This window comes from Eleginops maclovinus, chromosome 5 (genome assembly GCF_036324505.1).
Source record: "Eleginops maclovinus isolate JMC-PN-2008 ecotype Puerto Natales chromosome 5, JC_Emac_rtc_rv5, whole genome shotgun sequence".
NCBI classification, from domain to species: Eukaryota; Metazoa; Chordata; class Actinopteri; order Perciformes; family Eleginopidae; genus Eleginops; species Eleginops maclovinus.
Genome location: NC_086353.1, coordinates 7788491 through 7811180, shown reverse-complemented (window position 1 = coordinate 7811180; position 22690 = coordinate 7788491). Strand labels below are relative to the sequence as shown.

The following is a 22690-nucleotide window of genomic DNA, read 5'->3' as shown; positions in this document are numbered from 1 at the left end:
CAGACAATATTTTGTGTAATCGGATGTGCGGCAAACTGAAAGGCCACCGCGCTCAGACGGTATCCTTTTACACAGCAGGTACAAATTACACTTGTTTGTAATTGCAGCTGTCTTGTTCCTTAAGACTGTAAATCACAAGTTCTGTGCCACAAGAAACCCAAAACTATGGATCGCAGTTACGCCAAAACACCATTCACTAAACCCCTCCCCCAAGCAGCTACCGTCCAATCATACCTTAGCAACTGTAACCAGCATGGAGGTATGGACTGTGGACAATTTTAATGCCATGAACTATTCCATAGAATGTGTACTTCTAGAGGCCATCTTTAGCTTCCTTTATTATTCAAAAGGGTTAAGTGAAGATATAAAAGTGAATCAGGGCACTCACTCGATAGCTGGAAACTTTATGAAATCTAGTTCTGGATGTTATCATAGCTTAATGTCGTGATTTGGGGAAGTTGAGGCAAGAAAATAAAAATATATGTAATTTCATGTTTCCTTTTTGCTCCTTAGAGTTACTTGCATAGAACATGAAAGACGTATTCTCATGGTGCATTATGTGTGTGAAACTGACATTGTGAGATGAGCATCAGCCCTGTCTCATCTCCTCATAGACTCCCAGCTGGAAAAGTGCTTAGTTGGAAAATAATTTACCCTCAGGACATGTTCAGAGAGGGCTGCGCTGGTGGCCCTAACAGCATAGGCAATATGTTCCACTGTGTGTGTGCATATGTGTTTTTAAATATTTAACACTTTACATTGATGAAGTGGCTCTTAGATAGCAACTGTAATTGCAGAGAAATTGTGCATCAAAGTGTCCTCTGCAAGACCCAGAGCTGGAAATCAATGCCAGGACAGAGATGCAAATCAGTGGAGCAGCAGGTGAAGAGTGGTATTCATCAATGTTTGATGGGCTTCTTTCTTTCTTAGACTGGCAAACTCACAACAGCACTAAGAGATGAGCGATGAGAGACAGGCACAAACAGCCAAACTGTGTAGCAGAGGGTCATTATCATGTCACATTTTGTCTAAATCATTATTGCATACGTACACATTTAAAAATATATAAAAAGACCTTGAAAGAATAACTCATTCCATTTTCATCGACTTTCCCGTCTCCCTGGGAGCTCGTCATTCGGTTTATGAGTGAAAGCCCTTTCTTCTCTGTCTGTCATTCAATTAGATATAAAATGTGCCTGCTCACAGTGCTCAGGATTATTTTTAATAAATCAGTTTCCATCCTTCGCCCCTCAAAGAACGACATCACACAATACTTGCTGACATTTTGACACTTGTTGCAGAATAGAACTGTCTCCTTTGGAGCAATACAATTGTGAAGATTTTGATTTGTTGGCATAAAAATAACTTGGAACGGGTAATGCTGCCATAGTATTACGTTTATTTGGATGTAGAAGTTTAGGCAGTTGCACAAAGCAGCAAAGTCGGTCATCAGATTATAGATACTTCAGCTCATCTGCATAACAAAGAGTCCTTAGAGCTGCTTATTTTTAACATAGTGTGGCTTTTTTAACTGAATTAGCCCTGTGGGGACAGGTGTAACTCATGATCATAACTGAAGGTGACATTAGACAGGGGTGTTGGGATTAAACGTTAAACTTAGTCTTATAACATGAATCCAGGTTATGTTTATATCCAGTTTAGAGGGACAGGTGTTCTCATCGATTATCAGAAAAAGCCTCATGTTTACACCATGAGGAAAATAGGGATATTACGCCTTTCATATTACAAAATACTTTATGAACAGCTGTTTTTCAGTCTGGAGTTGAATTGGATTTGTTTGCCGTCATCTTGGCAGTTGAACACTAAAAATGTAAATTTGAAAAGATGGAAAAGAAAGCAACGATCACCAGGTAAGAGACACCTTACAGTCATACCAAACCCACAATCAAACACACCCTTAATACGCTCTTGTTGAATCAATAATTGTCATAATCACCATGAAAGGAGTTAAATGAGCTATTCATTTTTGGATCCATATAGAATTACATCTAATCTAGCAGCTTTGTTAATGTTATGTGGATTCACTTGTGTTTGAGATCCTGATCTACAGAGTTACATTAAATGCACCTCTTGGAGATTGCTGAGACTACTTTTATCCCTTTTCTGGCTGCCTTCTCTTCTCTCAGTTAATAGCTATTTAGCAGACATTACACTGACCCTCGTTAGCTAATGACCTGACGCACACAACTCTACTGCTGATTCAGCACAGATGTCTGGGCCAAAATTGCAAGCTAAAGAGCCGTAAATAACACAACAATGTGCATTAAATGAATATGAACATCCAGCGCTGAAATAATACTAAGCTATTACAATTAAATGTCATTGTCTGCCCCTGCCGTTCGAAAAACTGAAAAGTTCACGGCCTGTTTTTTGCTTATCTAATAACAATCACCCTTCAAGTGCATGGCCTTTTCCGAGAACGGGGATCAATACAGCTTGCCATGATGCTGCAAACAAACCACTGTTTACTTTACCTTAGCGTATCTTTCACTCATTTAAAAAGGTCAACAGACTCTGTTATTCTGATGGGGCGAGAACCCTGCCCTTTCGCTTTTGGATTGATCTGAAGGTTGCTGTGAAATGGACTGAACTCGCTCCTGATATCCATCTTTTCCCTGTGTCATTTTGTATGTATGCCCCTGTGTGTGCAAGTATGTGTGAGTGTGAATGAGAGTGTTTGTACAGCGCCTGTGTGCTCAGGCTTTTGGTACAGTTCGTGTATTGTAACACTCTTCAAAGAGATGGGTCAAAACAGTGTTTTATCATCAAGCAGGTTCGGCTCGCCTTTGAAGGTCTAACGAATGTTCCTTGCAGCCCGGGCCTTCTTTGGGTTTGTGTGCAAAACATTACAGAGGCAGTTGTTGTGGGCGAAGTGGCAACAGCGGCAGCTATTGAAGTTTGTGAAGAATGAAGGCTGAGGATTAGGGTGTTCAAACATCGCTGTCCTGTGCAAGCCTTGATATGACTGCACCTGGGAACAGGCTGTTCTGTGCAGTGGCAGTTTCCCAGAGTCCAAGAGCCGCACTGTCAGGAGAACAAAGAAGCCTCAAAAGAGTTCAACAGAGGAGCACAAGCCCCGATATGTAAAACAATTCTTGTGGACAAGTGTGTCGCCCAATGAATGCATCTACCAAATCTTGACATAATTGTGATACTGCGATATAATCTTAAGAATATATGTATTTAAAAGTCTGGTTTATAAAAAAAGAAAGCTGGCAGTTTCATGCATGCTCAAATAAACCATCGGTCACCCTGACATCTGAAATGGAGAGGCAGAAAGTAAAGCCGCAGTGTCAAGCTATTGCCTTTTCTAGGTGCACAGCTGCAATCTAATCCTGTTGGGATTGAAAAGTGTAATTCTCTCATTTTTCTTGCACAGTGGAGGTTATCACTTTAAGAAATTGTGCTCATTTCATGAGGCTGGTCCTTATGCTGTCATGGGACTGAAAAATGCCAGAAAGAAGTCAGCAAGTTGAAACTGGGCCTAACAATAAAAAAGAAACTGTTTTAATATAAATGTGTTAAATAAAGAATAAAGAAATGTGGGTTGTGAATGTGAGAATATGTGTGCTTTGATTACTTTATTACTTTAAAGAATTTAATTAAAGTAATCAAGAACTCATTGCATATTATTTATTCGAAAAAGAAAAGACCATACAAATGACTCATCAGAAAAGGTAGTTAGTAATTGCTCTCTCTTTGACTTTCATTAATCAACACCAACTGGGCCCTAAACAACTCCAAAGTGTTCACAAGTTTCATCATAATTCACAGTATTAAAAAAAAGAAATGGAAGTAAATAAATAAACATTGTGGTTCAAGCACTCAGCCTGCGGGTACGGCAAGTAACATCCGCTTGGCCCTGAAGAATTCTTTAATGAAGGTTAACCATGTGAATAAGGGCTAAGCTCCCGGTTGTTAACTAGCTGCTAGGACTTTTGAGCTACAAGATTTCTCTTTTTTTGTTGGACCAATCTGCCTCCCATATCATTATGCCCCTGTTTAAAGCATGCCCCACATAAGCCCATCATCTAAAAACATATACATGGCTATCAAACCTCAATCACACCTCAAAGACATTTAAAAAAAAATAACTTATTAAGATTTCTGACTATGTCATTACTGAATTATGCTCCCTCAAAGTACTTGTTTTTGAAAGAAATGTTCACATCAAAATAATAATAATCGTAATCTATGTGTTTCAGTCGAACACTGTCCCTAGAGATCCACAAAGGAGGGTAGTCAGGCACATTAGAGGTTAAAGGCCTGTGGTGATCTGAATAACAGCATCACAACCTGCAGACTGGCAGATATCCCATTTTTTATTTAAAAAGCCTTGCAACATTTTTACATTATTACATACTCTACCATCCCTCTGATATCCTGCTGTGTGAATGTTGTAATATGGGATACATTATGGAACAAAAAGAGAGAGCAAAGCCCCCGTACAGTCAGATCACTCTTACTCCCTCATCAATTAATTTCTGCTGCAGACACTGATAGTAGGTCGTGTGAAAGATGCAAAACACTCTTAAAGTATTTTTTTATTTATACGGATTCCTCCCGTTGTTCCTAACAATAACGTTAGGTCAGCATAAACAGAGATACCGAAGCTTCTTTAATGTCTTACAAATGAAAATTGGTAGTGCACCTGTTTAGTTAATAAGGCACTTTGAATGTAATGCTTGCTCTGCATGAGCATGGTTTTATTATATATTTCTTTGAGAGAAGCAGCAAAGTGTCAGTAGTTTTAGTGTAGAAAAGTTATAAGCTCCCTATTAAAACTTAGATGTTTGCAGGGAAATGTAAAGCCATTTGCAAAAACGTATAAAAATCCCATCAGACTATTGAAGTCTTGGAGCTACATAATGAAGTTTTGCCCTATGAGATAGCATTATTTTATATCTTATAAAAGGGATAAGACATTATGTTTTATGATCAGGGAGAAAAACTAACAGAGAGAAACTGATAAGGTAACATAAGTACAATTGACTGAGTGCTGTGAATAATCTCCAGGAGAGCTTTCATTTGCTTTTTTAGGCTTGCCGAATTTTCCGGGTGAATAAATGCAAGATGGGGAAATCAGACTATTTCATTCCATCTATGTAGACAATGTGTCATTTTAAAGTTGCAAAAATTCAGGGTGTACATTTTCTACCAAAAGCAGTTCACTTATCAAGTGAATTTTTAAAAAATGTCAAAGGTTTCCAAGTCTTGCAAAGAAAATACAACAGTCTTCTATTATAAGCTGATATGGATCACCAAACAAACAAACTAAGCGAACAGACTGAGTTTTCCCATGAGACTCAATAAGCCTGCATGTTGAGTCTCTGAGCATAATTGATGAAGCGCTGTCGTTCTTGTTGATCCAACAGTTTGTTATGGTACTCTGTAATACTGCCTGTAACAAAATGCTGTTACAGTCGACCCCCTGCAGAGAGAGGCTGCCTGGTATTTCTGTCAGTCATTTTTTTTCTCCTGTTCTTGCTGGCTGGAAATAACAAGGGGAATATTCCTGTGCGTGTCACATTTTGCTGGCATGCCCCCTGCTCTACACCGACAGGAAAGTGCCAATAGGAGAATATTGAACCAGATAACAGACTATGACAGTGTTGCTTTAGTGAGGTGTCAGTGACATTATGGAGGATTGCTCCTGAATGTGGAAAATCCAATCAGGCTGTAACTCTCCCTGGAGCTAAAGGCCCAAAGACTACAGAATGATTCATTCAAATTCTTTGATCCGGCCGAGTTATCCCCCAACTCCTCTGGGATTGAAGACAAACTGAGGAATTCCGGATCTAAAAGGTGGGAGACAAGAAGTAGTGTTACACTGGGATAATGTGCCGCGAATAAATGTAGTTCTGCACTCAGTCATTCAAGTTATACATTATGAAAGTGTCAGAATAATAAAATGGGTTGTATTTCATCCACATGGTCATTAGCAGACAATACCGTAATGCTTATATGCTCAGCTTAAAAGAATAGCATTATTTTAATAATGTGTCCAGCATGTGAATCATTATCTTTTTGTGAGAAGCATAAAAAATGTCAGAATAGAAGTTGAATTATTAAAGAGGAATAATGACTATTTTATAATAAGCAGTGGAGGAATTGTGAAAATTTCAGTGCCTTTGCAAAGTTGGGGAACTGAATTGAATATTTAATTCTTCCATTTCATCACATGCTGAATAAAAAGCAAACTCGGTGCCATTTACTGGAGAGCCTGTGGACAGGACTGATGTTGGAGAATCTAAAATACGATAAGACAGAAATAATTCACAATACCACAGGGGTGACCCGGGATGGTATAATCATCATCATTCATTCAGTTCCACTCTGAAATTACCCTTGGCTAGTGACACATGCAGTGCAATCTTCAACATTTGAACATCTGTGGCATGTTTATGCCTTTAGTATTTTTCCATTGTGTGAATGGTCAAGGTGCTGACTTTAAGTCATTTAAGGATCATGAGCACATGACCAGGGCTTGTGGGTTCATGATACGAAACAAAGCAAATTGCATATACATTTATTCACTTGACAGATGCTCATGTTGTGACCTACAAGTCAAGAGGAGGGCAACGTTTCTGTGGTGACATCTGGGCATTATACTCGGCCATATGTCGTTGTTCCTTTATTTAGAGTTATTCTAAAAATATTACATTCAAACGCTGGGCATACTGTCCTTTAGAGACCATTTTATGACCTCTTAATTAAATGCATTTTCTAAACGAAGGAGCAGGCAGAGGTCTGGTAAGCTCACTTCCTTCTGACTCCACAACCACAGATTTTAGTTTTGCAAATTGTCAAAAGGCTTTATAAATATTTTCCATATACGCAGTAGTACTCCGGAAGACTTGTAAACAGACTTTGAAGTGTGAACATTGAGTTACACTTCAAGATTTCTGTCCTGGTTGATGTTGTGATAGCCAGGGTTATTGGGGGTGACAGCACGTTTGAATCGATAGTAAAAAAGCTGTTGTTAAGCAGCTACTTTATCAGAAATACAACCAAAGTGAAACTGATGTATCCGTTTACATTGTAGCCAACAGAACTCAAGTTGTTTGATGAAGAAGTCAGTCAAGAATCTGCCCTTTTACACCATCAAAATGTTTTCAATTGATGTTCTGCCAAAAAAAGCAAATTTATAGATGAATTTTGGCAATCACTGTTAGTCCAAACCTGTTTTGCAATTACATCCTTGTTTCACAAGTTGAACACCTCTAAAGTAAACTATCAGCAGCAGGACATGCTTGTTTGTAATTATCAATAAACTGCAAAACAGAAAGATGGTAAACAATAGAAATTAATCTACTAACAGTAATACATGCACAGTTTCCTGTCAAATCCCTTTTTTTGAGTAGAATAGTCAGACTCTGCCACTAACAACAACCACTCCTATTATGACTGAGAGGTAATAGAAGAATGTATATTCATTTAATGGCTATTGTAAACCCTAAATGGCACAAAAGAGACTCTGATTTAACAAAGATCCTAAGGAGCAAAACATACATAACACATTTTAGAGGTAACTTCTCCAATTCAACAACATATATCCCTGAGAAGCATTCCTTTATTAGTAGGCCATTTATGTTCAAGAAATGTGAAAATGTCCTGAAACTAGATTTTTATTTGCCTCTATTCATGTATCCGTCAGCTGGCCCTTATTATAACAAATCATAGTAAGCTATACAAGGTGAGGGCATCTGCTGTTCCATCAGTAATATACTGTATTTATCCACTGACTAGTAAAAGAGTAGTGATGCTGACTCATGGTGTGCTTTTCACCTGTAACATGCTTTTTGCACAAACTATTTAAAAACTGGAATTCATTGTTAAGGTTTATCAAGATTAAATCAGCTAAATGGTGTCTGAGCTTTATCTACAGAATGAAAAAAAAAATCAAACAATTACATTCTCCAATTCAGTCAATGATAAGAATCTGAAAAAAGCGACTTTCTATTTCCTCTTGGACAAGAAAAACATTGTGCTGTTTGCCTGCAGTCGAGAATCGCCACAACACTATTATAGTGTCACAAGCATCTTATATATTTCCCTCATATCGACCGCATTCTTTTAACAAAAGGTACATGCTGGCTTTTCCTGCAACTCATTTATTCTTAAGATGGTGCATCCACCATATATCTTTGTCAGGCTTTTATTTTCTATTGATCGCGGAAGTTGCTAAGTAGCATGTTGCTGCCAGAGCCATTCTACCAATGGAAGGAGACGAATAACTGAATTGATTTTGTGAATTAGATTAAGGCATTTATCTAGCATCTAGCTCTTATCGAGCAATAGATGCAGTTTTCCATCAGCGTCTCATGTTGCCGCTGCTATCAGCAATGGTGGTCATATACAAACTTGTGGTTTTAAAAATACCTTTATATAGAGGGAGTATCTCTTATTTTGTCTGCCATCTGGTTATGCAAGTCAGATAAGAAAGATTCAGTTTAACTGATTCTATTTGTTGGAAACAGCTGCTGATAGGTTTGAAAAAACAATATGACCCACACATACACCAGCAAAAGCTAAGCATGAGGTTCAAGGTTCAAAGGTTTTATTGGTCATATGCACAGCAGATACAGCGTACATGTTGGCAATGAAAATGTTATATCCCATGCTCCTCCAACAACTCAACATGCATAGTGCAAATAAGATAAATAAAATAATGCAAAAATTAGACAAGAATAAGCTAGTGCAATAACGTATGAGGGTGAAGCTGAAAGCTGCATAAAGCTTGACAGCTGATATCGATATTTCAGTGTGTTCAGAGCGACCCCTTTAGTATGACACAGTATAATATATAAAATATGCTGATTCCATGAGCTTTAAATTATGATAAATAAATAAACCCCCAAAATCATTGGGGGTCCCTGGTGGTCTATGCACTCTGAGCAGCCACTCTGTTGCTAATGCCTCAGCAGCCATGTTTAATGATGAAAGATAAGTTGAAATTGCCCTTTTTCCTGTCATTGCATTTAGTTCATTAAGCTTCCACTACAACTAAATAGAAATGCCCTTCAGTTGAGGCAGCAGACCACCCAATCTGGCCCCTGGAGAATTTATGACAGCTTCCTCCCCCTACACTTCCGAGCAGTTGTACCCTGAGGTGACAGGCACGTCACCATTATTTACCCTCATGCCACCACCAGCAGAATCAGCAACTGGCTCAAAGGTCAGCAGGCCGTGTCTGTCTGCGCCTCAGCCACCAGACGCTCGCTCTTTTCTCAGCCCGCCAGAGTCTCACGGACACTCCGGGGAAATCTGATACCCCCACAGCTGCAGCTACCAGAATCAACAAGTACAGATTCTGTGCAGTCCCGCAGCACATTCATGGCAATGACGGATAGACCTAATTAATGAACAATTCATTCTAATGGGATCTTTGCTCTCTGGATCCCTTAATCAACTGCTCTAATCCTTTAGAGAGTACAGTGACATTAACTCACTTGGCTTGTTAGTTAACATTAACAACAATAAGCAAATACACTAATGGTACACATCCACAGAGGTCATGATTGTACTACAATGTGCTGTATTTAAAATAACAGACAAACAATCAGAATACTACTAAATCTATCAATTTGGATAGGAGAGTATCAATTGTATCATCAAACCCAATATGCTTTAACTAGTTATTCAATATCACATTCTATAAAATGTGAATTATTTACAGTTTCAGGAATAAAGATTGTTTTATGTTCTGTCATTAATGTAAGGCTTGCTAAGACCCTCCCTAGAAAAACAATTTTTAAATGATAGTTAAGAAACCAAAACTAGTCATAGCAGGATTGTCACGCTTTGGATTTTTCCATGTAGGTAGTCTTTAAAAAACAGCAACATTAAGAATGGATCTAACACTTCCTTTGTTTTGCTCTAAAGGCCCTATATGCTTTGGGGTTTTCCCTTTCCTGTTGTGTGTTATATAGGTGTTGTGCATGCAAATGGTGTGCAAATGCTACAATCCCAAAGTCCCACACAATCCCCCTGCCTGAAACGCCATGGACTCCTTTGTTTACTTCCGTAACATAGTGACATCACTGTGTAACTCTTGTGCTTCTATTGGCTAGCGCTCCAACACATTGTACCTGATAGGCTAAGAGGCAGGACAACTATAAGTGGTTTACCAATCAAAACATAGCCAGCTAACCAATCAGAGCAGACTGGGCTCTGGTTTCAGACAGAGGGTTAAAAGAGGTGCTGCAGCACAGGCAGTATGAGAAAAGTATAAAACAGGTTTTGGCACAAAATACAAATCTGAAAATTAGCTAAATATGTCCTCTTTAACATACACGGCAAATGTTAGCATGCCAGCCAGCTAGCTAAAGTAATTTGATGTAAAATTCCACATTCAGGACGAATCCATTCATGTATCCTTTTTCAAAGCCTGATGCAATTGGACTTCATCACTTTTAAACAAGGTCATGGGAGCTTTTAGAGACATCTACGGTGTCCTATATCATCAACATGTTGCTGTGTCAGAAAATATCTAATTAATGCATTTATGTGTTTGCATCTACTTGGCATAACATTCTAATTTGATTTTCCTTGGTTATGGAAATGCGAACTCATATTGAAATTGTGTTTGAGAGATTAAAGGATAGCGTGGGGTTTATTGTAGATTGACAGATAGATGAACTAAAGATAGTGTTGAGCTTCTCACAAATATGTAAAACCACAGATTTTGTTTAGACAGTTTCTGTAACGTGGCTTCAAAGCAATGCTGACATCACATTCAAAAACATTAAAAGGTTTGAGTTAAGAGAGTGAAAACGCCAGCTTTTCCCATCTACAGAATGCTATTTGCTTTTTAAATAAGGTTACATTCTGCTCACATCCATCATCTACAAGCCTGGAGGGAGTGTGAAACTGTAAGACAGCTGTTCAGTATATATGTGTGATGCCTTTATTTGAGTGTGTGTGTGTGTGTGTGTGTGTGTGTGTGTGTGTGTGTGTGTGTGTGTGTGTGTGTGTGTGTGTGTGTGTGTGTGTGTGTGTGTGTGTGTGTGTGTGTGTGTGTGTGTGTGTGTGTGTGTGTGTGTGTGTGTGTGTGTGTGAGAGAAACTTGCTGGTCAGTGATATGACACAAATGCTGGAAGCTATAAGAGAGAAAATGAAGCATTGGCCATTGGTAACTCCTACATAAAAACAGTATTACACTGTGGTATGGAAAGGGCAGTGGTGTTACACCCCATTGCACTTGATAACAGCTTTAACAGAGCAGCTCAAGGCCGCCTACATGTGTATGTGATCACTGTAATCTTGTAGAGGATCCCACAGTTATACTTTTATATCAACACAGGCCTTCAAACTTTTGCCCGCCTCCAGGACTGGACATTGCCTTGGCCATTATTCTACAATCTAGAGCAATAGGATTCAACTTAAAGGGGGTTGCAGACACAGAAAATCAGCCATGGTCCTTTATGCCTGAAGGCAGGTAAGCAGAACTGCAGAGTAGAAGTTTGAAATGGAAGTGACAGTGAATGATGGCAAGAAATACTGATTCCAAATCTGCAGTCATTCACAGTTTTCAGTGCCTGGATAAGAGATGTCATGACCATCATTCAGCTTTGCAAGTTGTTCAGTGATTCACATTATTCTTTGGGGAAAATGAATACTATTGTACACAGAAGGTAAGTAGATAACCCAGCAAATAGGCCTACTGTTTATGGCAAGGGTTCAACATTCTCTGACGTAATTATTATGATAAGAGAAAAATCTACATCTTGTTCGGATATGCATACAGAACATACTTGGGTACCAAGAACAAAAACGCTGTTATAATAAGAAATAATGTCACCAATTTCCGACTTCTAAACATAAATCCTGTGGCAATCAGCCCCAACCCTTTTGGTTTCCACTGCAGATATAACACTTTAAAAACACAAATATGTAGCTTCACTGTTAAAAAAAGCTTTCGTAATTGCCTTACACAGCTGGGAACCATATTTAGAAAATGTAACTCAAACAAGAGCAAAAAAAGCAAGTCTGTGGGAACTATTTTCAGTCGGGATAAATACAAACCAGTAATTATTCAGGGCATCCAGAGGTTGTATAAATGGCATTTAGTCAAAAATCTAACCACAAACCGCAGTACCTATTTTCATTTTCATTTAGGAACATGTCACAGAGTGTGGTTCATTGGGGTGATTTTAGTCCAGGCCTATGGCACAGAGGAATGAGATAGTATCAAGAAATTATTTTTAGCTTTTGCTACACAGACAATACCATTTAGCAGGATAATTGTTTTGTTGGCTCTGGTCTTTAAATTGAATTCGTTGCCTACAGGAAAACTACTGGTAACAGTAACTGTAGAGGTACAAACATTTTTGAAGGATTATTTTATTTAATAAAGAAGACCCGAGAAACTTGTAAGTGGTACAACATCGAAATCGTTTTTACCCATGGTAAACGTTTTTTTTAGTTTTCCCATAGCGAAGTTCACAAGAAATATATTTAAAGGTATCAAAGTGTAAGTGTAAGTACCAGAAATACATTTCTAGTGAATTGCAGTGCTAGTTCAGCTATGAAGATCATAAAGTCACAGCTGTAAGGCACCACATCAAAGGACAGCTCTTACATGTAAGCTGACAGTTTTGAGATACACAAGTTCAGCTTGATTTCTGATTCCTTCCCAGAACTGGCCCGATGCTTTGGGACATTCAGAAGAAAGTTGTTGTAATAACATCCTTTTTTTAAAGTTGAAGATATACTTTAAACTAAAACAAGAAAAGTGCAAAGCAAGAGTCAATATTGTTGTACAACAAACAAGCTGTGACTTTGTTGAAGTTTTGCCAATAGTACACTAAACTACCCAATTTCCTTTTGTAGAGAAGCCTTTTAGGATAAGGATAAGGATTAGTAAGTATGTGTTCCTCCAGTGAAACACACACACACACACACACACACACACACACACACACACACACACACACACACACACCTTGTACCATAAAATCTAGGACACCAAAGACTGTCTGATAACCTGCACTCATCTTGACTGTAAACTCTCTAATGCGTGTAATGTATTTACATTTCTTAGTTTTGAGATAATATCTGGAATATGGTTGTTTACCTCTATACGTTTATTTTATCTGATCATATAAGCATTGCACAGACACAGGAGGAGTCATGGCGATGGCAGATAACTGGCAGGGCTTGTAGGCATGTGCATGAAGCAAAAGAGAGCGAAAAACAATCGGAGGGCATTGCCGGTGAACTCTCTGCATCTGCACTTCCAATGGACCATTAAACACATTGCTTCCACATCACACTAGTTAGTGTGGAGCATTAGACCAAAATAGACACTTGCTATCACTGAATGAAGTTAAACATGGACAATGAAACACTGCAAACATCATTCTGGAAGTATTTGCATGAAATACAAATTGGGTATTGGAATCACTATCCACGATAGGCCTAATTCAAACATAAGTAAATGCTACATTTTGCATGAGTGGGTATTACCAAAGAGATGGAACTTCTGAATTTATACAGATATGGAAATGCATGTCACATGTCTCAGAGCTGGTAGGTTGCTTTATGTACAGAAAGTCTTCTCACATTTATGTGGTGTGCGTTCGTCTTGACACCACACCGCTTTGCTTTACGTGGTGAGACACATATTCTCAGAGACTGTTCTTCATGCTGCCTGTAAGCTTAGTTAGCTGCATAATGACGTGTTTGCCTCTGTAGACAAGAAAGGAGGTTTGTAAAGATACAATGGCACTCCTGGGGCAGCAGTCTTACACACAAGTGGAAATGTGTCCCTGATGCTTAAAACATGACTATGAGTCCCGTGTACTGATACTCATCTCTTACTGAAACAAAGGAATTACTGCATCGACCTTCTGTTAATCCTATCATTAACCGTACATTCAACAATATGTCCAAAAATAAGTCACTCAGTCATCAGTTTATCCATCTGTCTATCAATCCATCCATCCACCTGTTTGTAGGTCTTTCCATCCATACACTCCTCCATTCAGTCAGACATCCACCCATCTGTGCATCCTTCTAACAGTTCACTCTTCCATCTCTTAGTTCACCTTTCCAATGATAAAACAGTCCGTCTATCCGTCTGTTCATCCATTCATTCATTCATTCATTCATTTATTCGTCTATTCGTCTATTCGTCTGTCTATCCATCTTTCTGTCAGTTTCACCCCATCTGCATCCATTCATCCATCAAACCACATTTCTAACCATCTGTCCATCAGTGTCTCCATTCCACCACTCATTCACGTTTGGTCCATCCATCTACCAATTATCTAATCTTTCTTTTCCTTCATTAATTAAATTATTAATTTGTCTTTCTATTCTACTATCTGTCTGTATGCTATTCATTGTATCCATTCACCCATATACCTATTTATTCATCACGTCCTCTTGTCAGACACATCTTTCATGGTACTGTTAGTCTTCTATGTGCAAAAGGACTGCATCATATATTTGTATTTATGCTTGGACCCACCGAGGCACTGCAATAGAAATCCGTTTGGTTGTAATAAACTATGTTCTCTGTAGTTGCACGCTTGCAGCTACCAGTACAGTATATCCCTGTGTGCAGGATGATGGAATAATCTATTTCCTCGCTGTTTCTTGCTTGTAGGGACAGATTTGTGGTTAGCAACATCTGAGAAGAATCCCAGAGCAGCATGCTGTTCCACCTGCTAAGGGACTGCCAGCCCTCGACTGCACTACATAGCTGCAGATAGAGGGGGGAAATAGGAAAACAGTCAGACAAACTCAGATTCAAAGAGAGTATGGATTTTAGAAAACAAACAGCATTATTGCGAGCAGAGAATGTTATTTGTTTTCTGCCAAAAGAAGAACAAAAAAAGATTGTTTAAATCACATCTAGGAACTACAGCAGACTGTCAAAGGACAATTCAAATGGCACAGTCTGACATAATTTACTGTTGGTAATAGGCTGCCAGTCCTCCACACTATAGTCTGGATTGTATGTGCTTCTGCTCTAAACAAGGCTTGTTTGTAATGAAATCTCCATCTGTTTGTAAGGAGTGTGTGTGCATGTTTGTGTGGACTACCCAGCTGCTGACTTATGTAAGTTTTTTTTTTAGTGTGTACACATTTCCATGGTCAGAATGGTGTCAATCCCTTTCTTTTCTTACTTCACCTTCACAGCTCATTTACTCCTTCCCCAGGAGCAAAAAAACAGTACAAGTTACCTGAAAGAAAAGCTTCCTGTCTTCTCTGATAACCATCATGCCTCACCTTTTGGCAGGGATGTTTGGAGAAGGTGAGGCAATTACTGACTGAAAAAATAGTCTTTTATCTGTTTGCCATTTGATATGTTACTCACCGAACATCCATACAGCCATAAATTTAATGTCTCCTAAATGTCCCGACACCACAGATAGACCTCTACATTTTAATGTGCATGTCAAATGATGTTCATACAATCTTTTAACCCAGCAAAGTTATTCAGTTAGTAAACAGGAAGTGTGTTTATGGTGAATGATTTATGATACTGCCAGTACCGGCTTGATAAATGACCATGAATGAATTGGATGTTTTGTTTGTACTGTGACCACAGCTGTTTCCGCTCCAGGGGAAGGGTTAAAAATTAACGAGATAAATGACTCTGTAGAAATACACACATTACATAACACTAAAATATAACCTAGACCTACTGCTGGCTCATTTAAAACCACTTACATTAACCTTATTTGACCTACTTATTTTGGGCGTTGTGTATGTCAAGTGTTAGTATGGTCCAGTAGTATACTTGTATTGTTTGTTATGTTCATTCACATCAGGTTTTTGCTCAAGGCAGGTTTACTAATGGTCCCATTACTTGTGTTATTATGCATAAAGTGGCCAGCAGTATAATAACAAGAGAAGCTCAGTGTTTAGTACAAGGGTTTTCCAGATAAAGTAAAAAATGTCCCACTGTGTGTCTTAAGCACTTGGCTGAAAGCGGCCTGAGGTTTTTCACTGTTTTGTTTGATATTGCGTTGCATTTTTTTAAATGTATTTTACTCTGTTTGAATTTGAGTGTCTTTAAATCAGTTAACAGTGCTTGTCTGACGAAACACTGCACTAGGATATCATGTAAAAACAGTCGTACAATCATATTTACTTAATAGTAATGAATTGCTCGTCTGCAGGGAGGAAAATGTGAGTTTGTGGTTGAATATCATTTCACAATAATATGTCTACTGTACTACAACTTACCTTGCATATGAATTCTCACAAGATCACACGAGGATCCCATTAAAACGATCACATGACATTCAATCCCGTCAGGATTCAAAAATGCATTTTTGTCATGTTTGGTGTGATTAGTGTCATATGAGGGGTTACTGGGAGATATGTTACTCTAGCTATAATATTCAATACCTAAAATGTATTTTACATGTATCTAAAACAAAAGTAATTCAAGAATGTAACAATTACATGTTTAAAGCTTAGCTGCTAAAGATTGTGCAGTTGGCACATCTGCAATAAAGAGAAAGCATTGAGACTGTATTGTGAGGAAACGTGTTCATTTCAGAATTTACACTAAAGACAAAGACAGTAGGTAACCAATGTTGTGGATGTCTGGGTGTCTTTAAGTGCGGTTTTAGGCTTTGTCAGGCCAGCTAAAGCAAAGTAAGCCTCGCTCTGCTGAACTCTAGAGCTTTATGGAGCCACAGTACCATGCAGTTATACAACATTAAGGCTTTCATGGACCATCAGTTGAAGAGAGTGAGACCAGCAGTCAGCCAGGAATGCAAGACACAGGAGGTAGTTAATTGAAACGCAACGGTGCTCTGTGGAGTTTTTCTTGAGTATAAACAATATCCCTCAGTGTTACTCTCAAAAGTGCATTGTATGTGTCTTTCAAGATATAAAGAAAAGAGCAAGAGCTATACAAATTATGTCAAGAAGTCATTGCCATTAAAACAAAACTGGATTAATTTGCATATTTTAGCTGCACCTATTGGCAGTGTCAACAATGTCAAAGCATTCATAGGAAATATATTTTACAAATGAATAGTAAAAATAAGATAGATACAGTGTTTAAAACATTGCTTAAATGCAGTATATAATATGTTCGCTTTACAAAAACACAGAAAATCAACCACAAAAAGAACATTACCGCAATAATCCTACTGGATATGTTATGATCGGATGGTTCAGTATTACTGTATATTGCATTGGTGTTATTTCCTTTACCTTTTCATTGCAAGTGGTCATCAACATCATTATTTTACTGACTCCTACTACTGACTAATAAGTACACTACAAATTGAATGGTGCAAATGATCAGTGAATAAATTTAAAACAAGTGCTTATAAAAATGACACCAGTAGAACAGGAATGTGAAGTGAGCAATCCATTCGTACACTGAGTCGCCGAGGCATTTTAATATGAAGAACATTTAAAGCCACTCTGTTAATAAAGGCTTTATCCAACACATCAGACCTAAAGTGCTTCCATCAATCCTTTTACTTTGAAATGTTTAGTGATATTCAGCGGCTGTGATAACATTTGCGTATAATATTACATGACATAAAAGGTGTTCAATCACACAAGAAGTCTGACCTTGTAACATAATACATCTGAACGAGATGACTTGTGTGTCTTAAAGGCAGTACACTCATGTTTAACTGAGAAAATTATTAGTTTTGCCCTTCTCAAAATAAAAACAAGTCTTTTCATTTTAATTTATACCAGTCAGACATGAACAAGACTCCTGTGTGGACATTACAGAGTAAGTGTGCTCGGTCTCTATCTATCCTGAGTGCTGCACACAGCCCACTCCGTCTGTCATACTGAGCACACAGATTTATCTCTGACAAATAAATCAGGAACTGGAATGATGGACTCTGACTTAGTCATGACTTGTAGCCTGCCTTTCCCACTTGTCGGCCACCAATTGGCGTATCTGTCAATCAATTGGCCCCCATGATTTTCATGTGCCTCAGATTATGTATCGTTTATCATCTCAGTTCATCCAACCCCTGCAGCTGTCTATCATTTAACATGATCATCTCTCTCCCCCCAGGAGTGTGCTTGTCTACTTCTCTATTCACTCTCCCTCTTGGATAATTTTTTCCTGTCATGGGCCAACTATAAAGTCTACCCCTTCCATCCCCCCCTTCCACTTTCGCTTTTCCTCATCTTCCCTCCCTTGATCCCTGCCATGGATTTAAACCTAATGAGTCCTATGCATTTTCCTATTTCCTCCAATAATATGCAGGCTCCTAACAGGCACATCAAATGGGCAATTCAAGAACTCAACATTAGGCAATTGGCGCAAAACTGCAGTTTCATATGACATGATGGACGACAAATCAGGCAAAACACCCATTGACACTCCATCTCTCAGCATGTATTATGATTCTGTGATTTATCTCAAATCTAAAAAGGAAGTCATAAGTAATCAAACAAACTAGCGAAAAAAAAGGAAATGCTTTGTTGTTTTTTTAAAGAGTGAAGAGTGAGACCAGAGCTGTGTGTATTCTGATGTGAATTTTAAAAAACTTCAAAAATACACCTACATTTTCATAGTAAAAAGTGGCCTATTTTAGTAGTTCTTTGCAAACTGACCAATGAGCCACAATATCCTCCCTGTGTTAAATGATCTTCCATAGACTCGACTCTATTGTGACAGTTCCCTTTCAACTAAGTCCTTGACCCACATGAGACATGGGTCAACCATTAGTGGGATAATGTTATAGCAACCCGTGATGACCCTCCTTGAGAACAACGTCCAAACAGTGTGTGATACGGGTCACTTGATGGAAAAAAGGATTGATGTGAAACAAGCAATTAAATGGCTGATTTATGCAGCGCATGGGCTTGCTAATACATAAGATGAGCCTCAGGAAATAGACCAAGTAATTTTGGCTGAAAACACTACTTATCATTAAGCTGACTGCTTTATAATCTCTAATGTTGAACATTTATCACAGTCGACCTGTAAGCCTCTGCACATCACTGCCTAACTGAGAAAAAAGCCTAAGGGAATCACTCTACACCATCTTCTCCAAGTGGAGCTTTTTATCTTTCTGCAGTCATGAACTCTGTTCGGATTTGATGTGGTTTCGTATATAACCCCTATTTCTGTGTGCATGAGAACTCAAACGTGCACAAATTATATTTCTACCCACCAAAGCTAAATCCTTATTACTTGTGATGCGTTGTCAATTGCACAAATACTATATGTGTGACCTTGATTGTTTTGCTTCAAGGTCACCAAACTGAATTTATCCTCATGTAAATTGGAATAATTTTCATGATCTTTTGCAGTGAGGTCAAAATGAACAATTGTTACTGTTAACTGTGAACGTGTTATTTGTGATTTTTGAATAGGCAGGGCTAGTTAAAAATAATGAGCTGTATGCCTTCATTGGAGCCTTGTAAGCAAACGCACAAATGGCAGTGCCCCCGTAGTGGGGCACAGAGACACGAGAGGAAGGGCGGCATAGCCTGTGGTAAAATCTTTCTTTCTTTAAAATGACAGAAAAGGTTTGAGAACGACTGGTTTAAGTACATGTTACTCTTGTCAGGATTTTAACATTGTTTATAGATCAAATTACCTTAAGAGCTGTGTAAGAGGGCATTATTGATTAACCCATAGGGAATTATCACTCTACAGTTCCTATCAGCTCTGTGGTCATTCAAGACTTTTAGCACAGTCTTGGTTTTAGAGCCAATTTTTACTGTTGTGAGTAACTATCTCTGTTCACTGTAGTGTTGTTTAAAAAAAAAAAACAGGGAGCTCTTTGACTCGAAAAAAGGTCTTAAAAAAATCACTGCAAGCTTACTTTCTAGCACAACATGGTTCACATACAAAGATGGTGACTAGCTGGTGAAAGAAGAGAATCATTTAGGAGTGAAAGAGTCGGGTATTTAAAAATAAACGTAGCTAGATAAGGAGGTAAGGGAGAGTGAATGTACATAAACACAAATAACTCAGTAACTGTTTTCAAAATCAACCTTAAAGTTAACCATATGAGATTTATAAGATGATATTGTTTCAGAGTTGAGTTAACACCATGTTGTGCTCTTTCCAAGTGTCCAAATATCAATACATGTCAGTTTAACAATGACTTTGCCATGGCCGTGATCTTTTCCAAACCTATTGCATTAGTGGAAAGACAAGCACCGAAATGGGATGTGGTTCAGGTAAAGTATAAACAGCTTGACACGGGAATATGAGGCTTATGAGTTTTAATCAGGAATCACACACAGGTCAGCCCTGTAGGGAAGTGTAGAAAATGTGTCAGGTACGGTAACAGAGAGAGCACACATTTTTTACTTAATTCTGTCAGTTTTATCCTCAGAAGATTTTTTTACTTTCAGTCTCTTCCCACTTCTCTTCTCCTCCCTGGCCAGGAGTAATAAATGTATGACCTAATGGGCTGCTGTGGTTAAACCTGAAAACAGAGCCACTGCAGTTTCTCTGGCATCAGCCCAGGCTCAGAGAAAATGTCCTCGCTGCCAGACAGTGACTACTAGAATCAAAGAAAGACAGAGCAGGCTGATATTCAGGATGAGGGGGCGCAGAGAGCCTGTTGTAAGTGATCTACGGATCTCATCACTGATGGAGAAAAAAGTGTGTGGGTGCGAGTACATGGAAATGGTAAGGGGAGGGGCAGACAGGCATATGAGCAGATAGATTGATTTGAAACATTCCTTGTGACAGCAGAGCAAAGACATAGTGAGGCATGAAGGCCCTGAAAATATCTAAAATATTCACTTCAAGAGAAAAAAAAATGAATTTCTAAATTTAGAAAGTGTCACATTCTGTCAGTACAGAATTCACATATGAAGCGAACACATTTCATTGACTAGTTATTGAAGGATCCTACACACATTATAAATATCAGCTCAAAAATGTTTAATTAGAGACCTAAGTCTTAGTTGGTCTCCACGTTTTCTTTAATAATGTAGAAGAACATCTGTGCAGAATATGGGCTGCAAATTCATTTAAACTAAAGGATCTGGATGAAGAAATTAAGAATGACTCTTCAGTAAAAGTAAGATTGCCATCACTCCTGAGTCATTGAAGTCTCATTACAGATGGATACATCAGCTGTGCCTAGAACATTCAACCATGATCATGTTTGAAAAAAACAACAACATGTTGTTATCCTCGAGAGGACAGTTTCCAACATTCAGTGCCAATGCAGGAAGTAGCACGTCATCCATGTGGCCTGGCGTTGTGAAGAACAAGGGTGTGGAGATTATCTTTACGCTTTTTGTGCTACAACCGCAATGCGATTTATCTATGCTTGGTAATAGTTTGTATGCCATAACTGTAAATCTTTCCCGACCATTACGCTACTTAAGGAGGCTCAAATGGCTTTTCGTGTTGATTAGATTTTGCATCACCAGTTTTAGTGCACCAAGTTGAGCCAAGTCGTGCCCAATATGGATAACTTAGGAGTCAGGCCAAAAGAAGTATATCACTTAATTATTGAATCTAAACAAACCTGCTATTAATAAAGAGAGTTTGAGTCGACAAGCAACAAAAACCATGGGGTCTTTTATTGTGAATAATATATAGCAAACTAAAAAACAATGTTTACACACGCTCAAGCTGATAGAAAGCTACATTCAAAAGTGAAAGTGTAATTTCTTTGTGAGTTTGGTATCTAGGGTGCTGACTTGCTTTGTTGCCACCACAGCAGCCTGTCAACCTCTCTAATGGAAAATTATATAAAACAGCAGTACCACTGCAATGATCCCCCACCCAGTCCCATTTTTCATAGCAATGGTGTCACTTATTGAGTAAATAGGAAAGTTGGTGAACATAAATGTAAATATACCACTGGACTCTCCTGCTTGCCAACAATTCTTATTGCACAACCCACATGTCACTGAGTTACCAGCAACATCTTTTGCATGGATGTATAAATAAATGTTGCTCTGCCAAGTTTTGAGTCGCCTACAGCACTGCATATTAAGATGGTAAGATGCTAATGTTGGACTCTTCAATTATTGGAAGCCTCATTTTCGTCAGCTGATCTATAATATGATCATTACCCACACAAGTTTAAATCAGGAACCGCAGCTAAGTCCATAGTTACTGCAGGGGAGTGAAACTCAGATGCATATGGCGCTCAGATCGATAAATCAATTCCAATTTCATCACACGGCGTGCAGCAAAAAGTGCAAGGTCAGTTTTAAGACTGTCTATGTAAATAAAAGAAAATAGACTGAAGCAGAATAATAAAGTTTCACGGGTGAGAGTTAAAACTTTAAATAGTTACCAACTGGGATTTTTTGCAGTGTCAGACTTTGTGGTGCAAGTACCCTTGACCGCAGAGCGATAAGGCATTATCTGGCCTCACTGCACCTCCTAACTTTGCTCTTCTTTATCATTTATTTCCCTCAGTCAGTCCAAGTATTGGTATTTTGTTCCACCCTCTTCCTACTCTATTTTTCACTCCAGCATCTAGCTAATATAAAAAAAATGGTAACCTTGTTAGAAAGCAGACACTGTCCCGACTCCCTCACAGAGAGCTGGTTGTTTTCCTGCAGAGAACTTTACTTTTGAAGTTTTACTGTTTGTTAAATGTCAAATTCACAGGCATTTTTTATCCTCATTTTATGACCACTGTTGTCCACATTATAAAAACACCAAGCTGATTACAATGTAGATCAAATGTGATTGGTGGATACACTGAGGACATATTTAGTTGAA

The 22690-nt window shown here is 38.5% G+C and overlaps 1 long non-coding RNA gene across 1 annotated transcript in view; it reads right to left on the bottom strand.

Annotated features, from left to right (window-relative positions):
- Positions 1–4322: 4322 nt before the first annotated feature.
- LOC134864315 (uncharacterized) overlaps positions 4323–22690 on the bottom strand; it is a 42179-nt gene continuing 23811 nt past the window's right edge. Inside the window, exon 2 of the long non-coding RNA XR_010165819.1 lies at positions 4323–5819. This is a non-coding gene — a long non-coding RNA (uncharacterized LOC134864315). The remainder of the gene's footprint in view (positions 5820–22690) is intronic.